General features: G+C 40.8%; 1 long non-coding RNA gene across 1 annotated transcript; it reads right to left on the bottom strand.

Moving 5' to 3' along the window:
* Positions 1-3,364: 3,364 nt before the first annotated feature.
* LOC102374228 lies at positions 3,365-9,466 on the bottom strand. The gene is made up of 3 exons (XR_323704.3): positions 8,932-9,466; positions 7,873-7,934; positions 3,365-5,008 (listed from the first exon to the last, which is right to left on the bottom strand). It is a non-coding gene; the product is annotated as an uncharacterized LOC102374228 (long non-coding RNA).
* Positions 9,467-10,621: the final 1,155 nt, after the last annotated feature.

Below are 10,621 nucleotides of genomic sequence, written 5' to 3' on the forward strand. Positions count from 1 at the left end.
TGAAAAAAAATTATGCAATCTTTTAAACATATAACAGGGCTCAAATAAGATTTCTCAAACAACCTTAATTGTGGATTTCCTATTTTTGAGTGCTTAGCGTTGTAAGCTTAATGTACTTTTATTTTTTTGTGCATAATTTTCTGTGCTTTTAAAATAAGCAAACCAAAAAAGAGGTATTCTATCATATTAACAGCCACACAATTCATCAAGGTTGGAATTTTTACATTCACCATACAGCTGTCTGCCAGTTCAGTTAAGGGAGTAACTGATAGCAGTAGTTAGCTGTCATATTCCATAAGGACCAGCACTAGAGGGGGATGAGACATTTTGTCAGTAGGTTTCCAAGTTACTTGATGACAGCAGAGGAATAGTGAGACACAGGAGTTTCAGGTTTCTTTCCAGGCTCTGCAGGGAAATATGCTCTAGTGAACCTAGAGTCATCTGCCTCATCTCCTTCCACCTGTCCTTGTCTTCTCTTACCTAACTAGGGTTTCTCTCCCTGGCTACATTCTTTTTGCCTATCCAAATCCAAGCCCTCCATCCTCAGATAACAACTCCACTTCTTGCTCTAGCAGTCCCAGTTCCCCCTTCAAGCATTGTGTACAATCTACCTCTTCCCCACAACTTTTCTCACCCCACTACCATTGTTCCTCAGCTCCTGAACCCACAGCTGGCTCTGTTAGGGTAGCTTGTCATATTTCATGCTTTAAAAAGTTGCACCTATTTACAGAGTGGTGTATTACAGTGTTGTTTAAAGTTTTCTTTTATATTCAGCCTTATTTAATCATTGCTTAAGTTCTGTACAGCCTCATTATTATCTGAACTTTTCATTTTGCTGGTGTCTACAATATCAGCTGGCCTTAAGTTCTGCAAGAAGCTTATAGCCTTGAGTTTGCTCACACGGTGTTTCTTTCTTTTTTTAACATTGTGAGAAGTTTTTCTAACACAACATAGTAATAGTTTTGTTACCAGCTCAGATTAACTGAACTTGGCACTAACCAGCTGAATCAGAGGGATGAAATGATTGGATATGTTAATGAAAGGTGATAAGGGAGACCAATGGACAATGCCCAAAGTAAGACACCAGGAAAAGACCAAATTAAGAGTTGTGCTCATGACGCACAAGCACATTGAACAAAGGAATATGCTGACAAGATAAAATATGGACAATATCCTGACTGCAGGAAGACCAATCCCAAAGCAGAGTCATCAAAGAAGTGAAGTTGAAGAAAAGCATAAAAGGGGGCAGCAAGAAAGTTATGTCATCATCATAAATCCAGCCTTCAACACCTGTCTGGACCCATCCCAGCCAATGACGCATCCTTTGCTTCAGGAACTGAGTGGCCATCTTTTCTGTTGAGCAAAGTAACATCTGAGATTGGGTGAGATTATTGTACTGAATGTTTTTCTCTTTCTGTATATAGAAACTGTTAAGATAACATTTGTTGCATTAATAAAGTTAGACTCTGATTTTAGGCCACTGAGTTGTCTGTGTTTGTATTTCACATTCCATTTAAGGGTTAATTGTGCTTTAACAATTCCTAAGCAATATCTGGTGGACAGTGATGCTAACAGCTCCATGCCCTAGGGTTATTCCCAAGACTCTCAATCTCAGTGTCTTTCTTCATCACCACATTTTGTCAGCCTCCAGTCTCAGTCTCCTTGTCCTAATCCATTCCTTCCCTTTCCTGGATCTTATCTTTCTCTTCTATATTGCCTGGGCCTCAACATTAGGACAATAATTGAGAACATAATAGACACTCCCAGGCTTTCATTTCTGTTGACTGGCACTGGCAGACTGCATTTGTAGGAAAAATCAGGTTAAAACAAGAGTCTGTTCAGTTGATCTCTGGATATGGACAGTGCATTCCTGTGACTGTAGAAGGTGGAAGGATCTGGAGCATATTAGTTTAGTGAGGACACTAGAAGATATTAGTCGAAAAGCTCTAACAGCTGACTAGCACAGTATCTGCAAACACATTTTTCAACACCCTCTAACTTGGCCAAATTTGGGCAAGTGGCTGAAAGGATAGCTGAAAGAAAAAAAAAAAGTAAATCTGAGGTAACCTCTGATATGGAAAATTTCAGACCAAACAGTTAAAGTTTGGCAGAGCACTGGAACCAAAGGACTGGAAGTGACCTGCAGTGTTGTTGAGTCTAGGCTCTTGCTATGACAGATAACCACATCATACAGAAACAGATTCAGGATTTTACAAAGGGAGGTGTGGGAGCAGCAGCCAGTGCTGCAAGGGTAGCTGCTGCCCCCCACCACCAGTTCTTGCTTCCTCCTCTTTCCCCGTGCACCAGGGTGGGCAGGCCACACCATGGGAGCAGCAGACACAGACTTTTAAAGTCCCCAAAGCAGGTAAAAGTCCTCCCTCCCTTTCATGTTCAGAGGCACATCCTCTCTGCTCCCCTTCCCTTGCCTGCCGCTGCTGCTGTCCCCACTGTCCCAAGGGTGGGGAGAGGCTCCAGAGCTGCTGCTGCCCACTCTGGCCAGGCTGTAGAGGCTCTGGGCTTAGACTGGGACAGCAATGGCAGAAGGAAGGGTTCCCCCTCCCTGTGCCTGCTCCCAGACTGACCGGGAACACATGGTGGGACTAGGCAGGGAGGGAAAACTGCCCTGACACCATCTAATTCTTTCCACAAGCTGACCAAGCTCCATCTTGAAAAGCAGATGCCCTGCCTTTTGCAAGCTTATTGGTTTGTCAATTAGAAAACTTAATTTCCAACATAAAATTATTCATGGCCAGATAATACTCAGTGGGCACATCAACACAAGATATTTTCAGCAGAATTGCCTAATTAGATCCACAGTTAAGTCACCACATCTACATATGTGGCCCTATTAGGCTGCAGTAAACTAATTAACTCCACTGTAGGTTAGTACTTATAAATACAAGTATTATCCTGTGGTGTTCTTTACTGTGCAGCAATGTGCATAAAGACGCTGACTGGGCTGGCTGGGGCACAAGGGTGCTTCAGTGTCAGGGCTGCTTGCCGGCTAAACCTGCACTGAAGCACCCTCGTGTTCAGCCAGCCCCTCTGTAGCACGTTGAGCTGGCTCAGAGCAACCCCGGGCTGGCAGGCTGACCCCCCGCATCCCCTGCCAGCCAGAGCTGCTCCTACTCAGCAAACCATGCCGCTGTCCCAGGAGCACATGTAAACCCAGTGCCTGGGAGCAATAAACTCTGATGCAATATGCACCAGAGTTTATTGCTTCACATTAATTTAATTTGTAGTTTTAAGCAACTAAAAAAACTGGGGCTTATGAAATAAAGCATCATACTATTTTAATTATAGGCCACATGTATGTGTAATAAATACAAATAATTTTTTTTTTTTAAAGAAATCAGCTAAAAAATTTCAATACAACTTCATGGATGAAAATTCAAATATCCAGAAAATTCACACTTGTAGCTCTCGTAACAACCATAACTTGCCTATGTTTGAACATTTATTAAGCAAACAAATTGTACAGGATAAAGTTTTAAAGAGAAGACCAATCCAAAATAAGGTATAAAATTATACAAGAAGGATGAAGGCTTCATTTACATGTGCTCTCTTGCAATTTAAACTTCTACAGCCAGATCAGTAAATCCCAGTAGGCTGTGCTTCAGGGATATTTCCCCCACCCCCCACAAAGCTTGGAAGGCTTTTTTACTGTTGTAAGTGGATGAGTCCTTTTCTTTTCAATACTGCATTAGAGTATTGGCCCATTTTGCCCTGAACCCTACCTCTGGATCATTTCCTTCAAGCTTTTTTCCAGTTTTAATAATTTCTAAGTAATTTCTGGAAATACACAAAGTATGCAGATAAAATGACCTTGTCAACAATAGCTATTCACTATTGTTGAATTGATGGTCACTTCCAAAAGAACAGTACATTTGTAAAAACCTAGATAATTTTCCATTAAAACACTCACTCTAATAAAAACGTCAGAAGAGGGATTAGCAAAAACAGGTTGTAAGAAGACCAAATTAAAAAAAACTTTGAAAACACCATAATTTCCATGAATTTTAGTAGGTCTAAGGATTCCAAGCACCTGGTTGGATAACGTTTTAACTTAGGGTTTAATGTATTCTAAAATTTAAAAAAAAATTCCAGTTAAATGGAAAAGAAAAAAAATTCACATGTAAGTTTATGACAATTGATTATTCATGAATGATACTGAAGTCATATTTCAACGCAGTGAATCCACATAAAGTTTCCTTAAAAACTACCTTATCATTAGACAAAGTGGTAAAGTAAAATGAAAGTCAATATCTGTTATAAAGAATTAAATTAAGAATGCTCTTAAGTGTATACATAAATAAATACATACTTACATGCATCTTACCAGAACCTCAAATCTGAATTTCACATCTCTTATAATGAAATGAAGATATCTTTGGATTCTGGATTGTACTTTACCTTCCCAAATTTGAAACACTTGAGCTCTGAGCCAATAATGTGTATGCCTAAAAAATGGAACGCAGATTTTAAGAATTTGAATATGAATGTGAAGTTCATGTTTGGGCTTCCCTGTACTTTCGATGCATTTACTCAAACAAGTGAAGATAGCATTGTTACTCATTTTGGGATTACCAGGAAGCTACTATTGCATTCTCTAAAAAGCAAAACACCTTCCTTATTATTGTTCCCGTCATAAACTACCAACTGTCATTAATTCATCGTTAAAACCAAACAACTTTGTACAGAAGTGAAAACATTTAAGGTTAACAATAAATGCTATGAAACACACAGTAGAAGGCAGGCCAGCTGTGATATTGTCTTCGCTTCTCAACAGAGGGGCTTACCACTTAGTACATTCCTAGCACACTGCCGTCCCAGATTTACTCCACGCAGCAGCGCTTCACTGACATCGTCTAGTCCTACTAAAGTAGTGATTGGGGAAAGGAATCCATAAAGGCCACTCAGGAAAATGCTTATGGGCCAACCAATAAACACCAGCAAAACGAACCAAAAGAATCCATACATTATACAGCTGCAGTTTGCCATCTTGAACCTAGTGACATAGAAAATCAGAGTTAATTCAGAGAATTTCTGCTAAAATACATACAACATATCTTACTTGTTAGGAAAAAGACACTGAGAACAAATAACATCTTTATTTTTAGCAAGGAAAATCTAATTCCCCTATTTTACAAATGAATCTAACAAAACAGTTATCTAGTCACATATCTACCCTTGGGCTAAAGAAAAGTTAGTAGCATCATCTTCCAGTCCAAAATGTCTTAGATTCAGACACCTAGCATAGCTCTGGTGCTCACAAATAGGCACCAGATGTGATATTCTGGCCTTGTCTTAATTATGAGTCCAGATAAAGAATGCAATTAAAGGATGCAAGGTAGGAAGCCCAAACCTCATTTACAATATCAAGTTATGAGTCGTGATTGAAGTTCAGACTGTGGCTAGCCTCACAAAATTGGACACAACTTCTCGGGTTGCCAATATGAAATGATGCATGAGGTCACCTTCTGATACTTGTTCTCCCGTTCAGGAAAGCAGTTTGGAAAGAACTAGAACCAGATCCACTCAATGTACACACCCTTTTTCACCATCACTTATTCCCTGAGTTAAGCTCCTCAAAAAGGTAATTTTTTAAACACCCCAGTCAAGACAGGGCCATGAAAACCAAATTGAAATCAACTGCTTTTTTAGATCAATTGTGAGGTGTAAGTGCATTTTATTTTTTTACTTTCTTCTAGAAGGATGGGAAAATGCAAAGAGCTACATGCAGAAATGCAATACAGACCAAAATGCATTTTGGCATGTCCAGCTTGATTTGTGAGGGCTCCAGCCCTAAATGGTTATGTTCTTGTAGAAGAGATATAAAAGATTCCTTTTAAGTTTTTCCTCAGAGGATAAAAAAAATTATTCTCTCTGCCTTTATGTTGATTTATTGGGTGTATACAATGAGTTAGAGCTTCCGAATAATCTTAACCATACCCTGTAGTAACACTTGGAAAAGGAAAACAAAGATTCTGGTGTCTTTAAAAACAAATGGGCAGTTTGACACATGCTCTGGGGGAGGAAGGGGCCAGCATTTTAATTAGAGCCACACAGAGCCACTCTAATTAAAATGCTGCCACGTCTCCTGTACCAGCATCCCCATGCTTAAAAGCGGTGGCAGGGGCACTTGAACTAAAGCTCATTCAACAAGTCTTAGTTCAAGCACCCCCACTGCTGTTTTTAAGCTCAGGGATGGTGATACATGAAATGCAGGAGGCTGCTGGAGCACGGCAATTGCCATGCTCCAGCAGATTTGATTAATTGAGTCTGCAGCCTCAGCACTCATGTATAGGTGCCCAATATGACTTAACCTGGGACCAAACACTAACATGTCTCTTGCACAGTGCCACTTAAGGGCACAGATAAGGATGTTTGGAAGCCATCACTGTTTGTTTCCAGTCTGAAACACATTTGAAGTTTAAATTTCAACCTTAATTTTGAATGTCTTGTATTTATGGTGCTTGGTTTGAAGAAAACTACAAAACCCTGAAATGTAATTTGCCCTAAATTTCTGAACTCCATTCCATTAAATTAAAAATACTATTTTTAATGTAGCTTTTATCTGGGAATTAATATTCTTGTTTAACATTTGTAATATGATAAAACTTACAAGCCTGAAGTAAAATAAGAGTCCATTTTACCCAAGTGTATAAAAGCATAAGAGTCAGTTTTTGTCCTGGACAGACAAAAGGTATCGGAAAAAAATTATTCCAGTTTTACAGGTTAACAGGGGAAAATGAGGTAGGAAAAGATTAGGGATACATCTGCATTGCAGACTGCAGTGTGGCGCAGTTATACCCAAGCTAGACTGAAACAAGCTACCATGGGTACTAGAAGCAGTTTAGATATTACAGCACAGACCTCTTGTATGGGCTAATTAGTCCTTGCCAAGAAGCTCATATAATACACTAAAGAATGCCAAAACGCATCCGTTTCCTATCCTTACAAAACTAGATGAATAATCCTTATTCCCATATAGTACAACTGGAGCCAGTGGGACTACTCACTAAAGGGATTATAAGGATGATATAAATGGGAATTATGTACCAAAATCTCTTTGAGGTTCTGGTCCTAAGTTCTTAAGGGAAGTGATGTGCTGTACTCATCATTACATAGTGATGCAGACCTGTACTATATAGATATAACAACTTTAATGTACAAAATCTGCATGTGTGTAAAATAGAAATGTTTATGATACCAGGGGAAATATTTTTTTAAATTCTGTACTTCTTCCCAGAATTCCCAGCTGTCCCTCTTCTCAAGCACTGATGACTGAACAAAGCTCCACCTATAAGGAAACTATACAAACAGGATCAGGATCAATAAGGTCATTTAAAAATGAATTGATCTTCCATGGAATGCTGCTTTCATATCTGTGCCTTTCAGTTCCAGAAGATAGTGCATGAACCGAAGGACAAAGAACATGAGCAGCAAAAATGTTTGGAATGCCAGGGGGCATTAATTTAAGAGAGAAAAGAGAAAAGAACTAACCATATGCAGTGCAAAATCAAGTTAATAGATTTAACTGAGAAAACATGGGATGACTATCAGGAAACATTTCCTGAAGTTAGATCAACCTGACTGAGAAACAGCCTCTAAGGAGAAATTCTGTTCTTGATGCAATTAAAACAGGACTAGATAGATTTTTCATTTTAAGGTAAAATCCTGACTTGCTAATAGGTCTTCGTCTTTGCTTTTTTCTAGGTTCCTGTTACTTTCTTTTTAAACAGCTGGGGCCAAGGGAAAGATGGCACCATTTCACCAACTTATTGTACACTGTTCTTTGACATGACACAGAAAAGTAAATACTTTGTTTAACTTTGAGTAAAAACATGAAGATATCAGTAAAAGGCTTACCTTTGGAAAATATATATTTCTGTAGCTGTTTAAAAGACAGGATTTAGTCTTCTAGGCATTCACTAAAGCATAAGAAAACAAGCAAGTTAAATAGCACCAAGATCTTACAAAAGGCCTTTGTTTCCCGTAAGTCACCAGAATGCCAGCTAACAATAGTGCTTCAGAGCCCAGTCTAATAATCATGTACCAAGACACTCCCATGCCCACAGTAACTAATATGACGTCACAAAACAGGCTCATCCGGGGAACGTGGAATAGGAGTAGATGAACTAAAACAAATAACTTGGTACAGTGAATTTCTCTATAGTATAAATGTGAGGGAAGACTTGCTACTAGTTGACTAAGAAGTATGCACATAAGTAGTCTATGCTAAAACAACCTATGATTATGACCCTGTCTTTTCCTTGCATTTTCCATCTCATCCAGCCATTCTCTTTCAGTCTTTCACAACCTCTGAGTGAGGATCTGTCACTGCTATGTATTTTACTGTGTCTGCTACATTTGGAGACCAGTCTATTGTAATAGTCTAGACAGTATCACAATAAAAATGTTAATTAAACAACAATATTATTATTAAAAAACCCTAAATGTTACGTGAGAAGGGCCCTCGTGCCATTTTTTGTCACAGACTTTATACAGCTCTCCAGGTGGTGCCGTGTTTATTTTTAATGTGCCAATAGCCCACCAGAGACCAAGCCTTGTGCCAGTGATAGAGAAGAAACGGGGTTGCCAAGTCCAGGGCTGGGAAGTGGCATGTGCATTAGGGACTGAGAGAGGAATAGATCTGGGGCAGAGAACCAGCTGAGGAGGAGAGGCAGGAATGGCACAGGGATAAGTTGAAGGGGGCACAGCCACAAGGGATGAAGCTGGGGAGAGCTGGGGCAGGGGGGAAGGGGCACAAGAGTCTGTGCCCACTAGATAGCGCTCCCTTTCAAGCCCATTTACACAGCACCACCCTCTGCAGGGACAGGATCGGTGCCGTTTCAACATGTTCCTGCACAGCCCCTCCCCAGCGGCCTAGAGAAGTGCCCGGAGAGCCCTGCCTCACTCCTCACACACCTTGTGGGCACAGCCCAGGCCTGAACGTGATGGACACTGTGTTGAGAAGGCTTGGAGGGCACAGCAGGCTCCCCTGGGAGTTGGGACCCCCCTCAGCAGCAGCAGAGACGCTTGCAGTAGCCTGGCACGGGATCCCCTGTGCCCACCTCAGACCCTCAGCTCCTCCGGCCCCACTCCAGGGCCGCCATGATCCTCTGAGTGGAGAGCGGGGGCCTGCCTTGCCTGAGGGTGGCAGCAGGGTGCACTGCTGCCTCTAGGGGCTGCCCAGGAAGGAAGCCCACAGGCCAAAGCCCAGCCAGCTCTTTTCACCCTGCACGGACGAGGTTACAAATCACACTGGCCAGTCCAGGTGCAACTGGGGGGAAAGTACAGACTCGTTCTGCTGGCTTTTCATATGTCTGCTCTTCTTCCACCCCCCTGGCATCAGCACTGGCAGGGCCCAGGAACATCTCCCCCAGGCCTCTGCAGCTGCCTCCCTGGGGATGTTCAGATGGGCCCAGCTGGGCCATGCTGAATTGATCAGGGAGGTAAAGCCCCAGCCCTGCAAACAGCCCCCCTACCAAACTGCTGTTACAATGGAAGCGAAGAAAGGAGAAATGAGGGGAAATGCAATGAAATGAAACCAAAAAAGCCCCAAAGAGGGAACATCACACGTTGAACAGATCTTTGAGAAGACACGGTCATGGAAAGAGATCATAAATATTCACAATAAAAACAGAGTGGTAGAAAAACTGACGAGAAAAAGACTGGAAAAGAAAGAAGTGGGGTGGAGGAAAACAAGGAGGAAAGGGAAAAAATGGGGGAAAGCATCATGTAGAATAAGGGCCTGAGCCTGGAAATGCACATCTTATAGGATTTGTCCCAGATATAGCACACCACCTGGAAATATATGGGAAACCTGGGGGGGTTTTTTGCACATGCCAATCCTGGAGCAAAACCCAGCTACTAGTTCGTGTGTGCAAATATTGCACAGCTGCAGGTCACTGGCACCTGGGGAGTCAGGGCGCAGTTGTGTAAAGCTAACAGTCTCAGCCAGAGATTCCCCTACACAAGAAAGTCTCTCTTGCAGCGTGTTGTGTGCGTGTCTTTCTCTTTTTGGGTGTTTTGTGTTTTTTTAAAGAATGTTTGGTTAATTCAGTTTGGTTTACAAAGGAATATTTTTTCATGGCACAAAAATGTTTTCAGGTGACTTTTCTTGTTCTTAGATAACTCAGTGAAAGAGGTGTCTCCTATCTCCACCACTCAAGATGATTTCAGAAGGTAGGCTGGCATCTGAACAGCATGATAGTTCCTGCACTTGATACAGGAACATAATACATTTCTTTAAATCCTAGATCCCTCATTCAGGATATACACACACAATGATCTGAATCCCAAGTTAACATCAGATCATTATAATTTATTTGAAGAAATTATCTTAGTTTAATGTTTTTCATCCATAAAATTTTCAGTGCAAAATTATGTTAATTTAGTGTTATATCTATAATATAAACATGTGTAAATATTTAAATTCATAGTTGCAATTATGACTACATTGCACATGGATTGAAGAACATATCAGACAATACAAAGAATAAAACTAGTTCCAAATAAAGAATTAAACTGCCTAGGAAATTATGAAACCGTTCACATAAACTCTCCTTCAATCCTACCTTTCATAAATAGCTCCATAACTTCCAATTGCAATGCA

This window comes from Alligator sinensis, unplaced genomic scaffold (genome assembly GCF_000455745.1).
Source record: "Alligator sinensis unplaced genomic scaffold, ASM45574v1 scaffold83_1, whole genome shotgun sequence".
In the NCBI taxonomy this organism is placed as follows: Eukaryota; Metazoa; Chordata; order Crocodylia; family Alligatoridae; genus Alligator; species Alligator sinensis.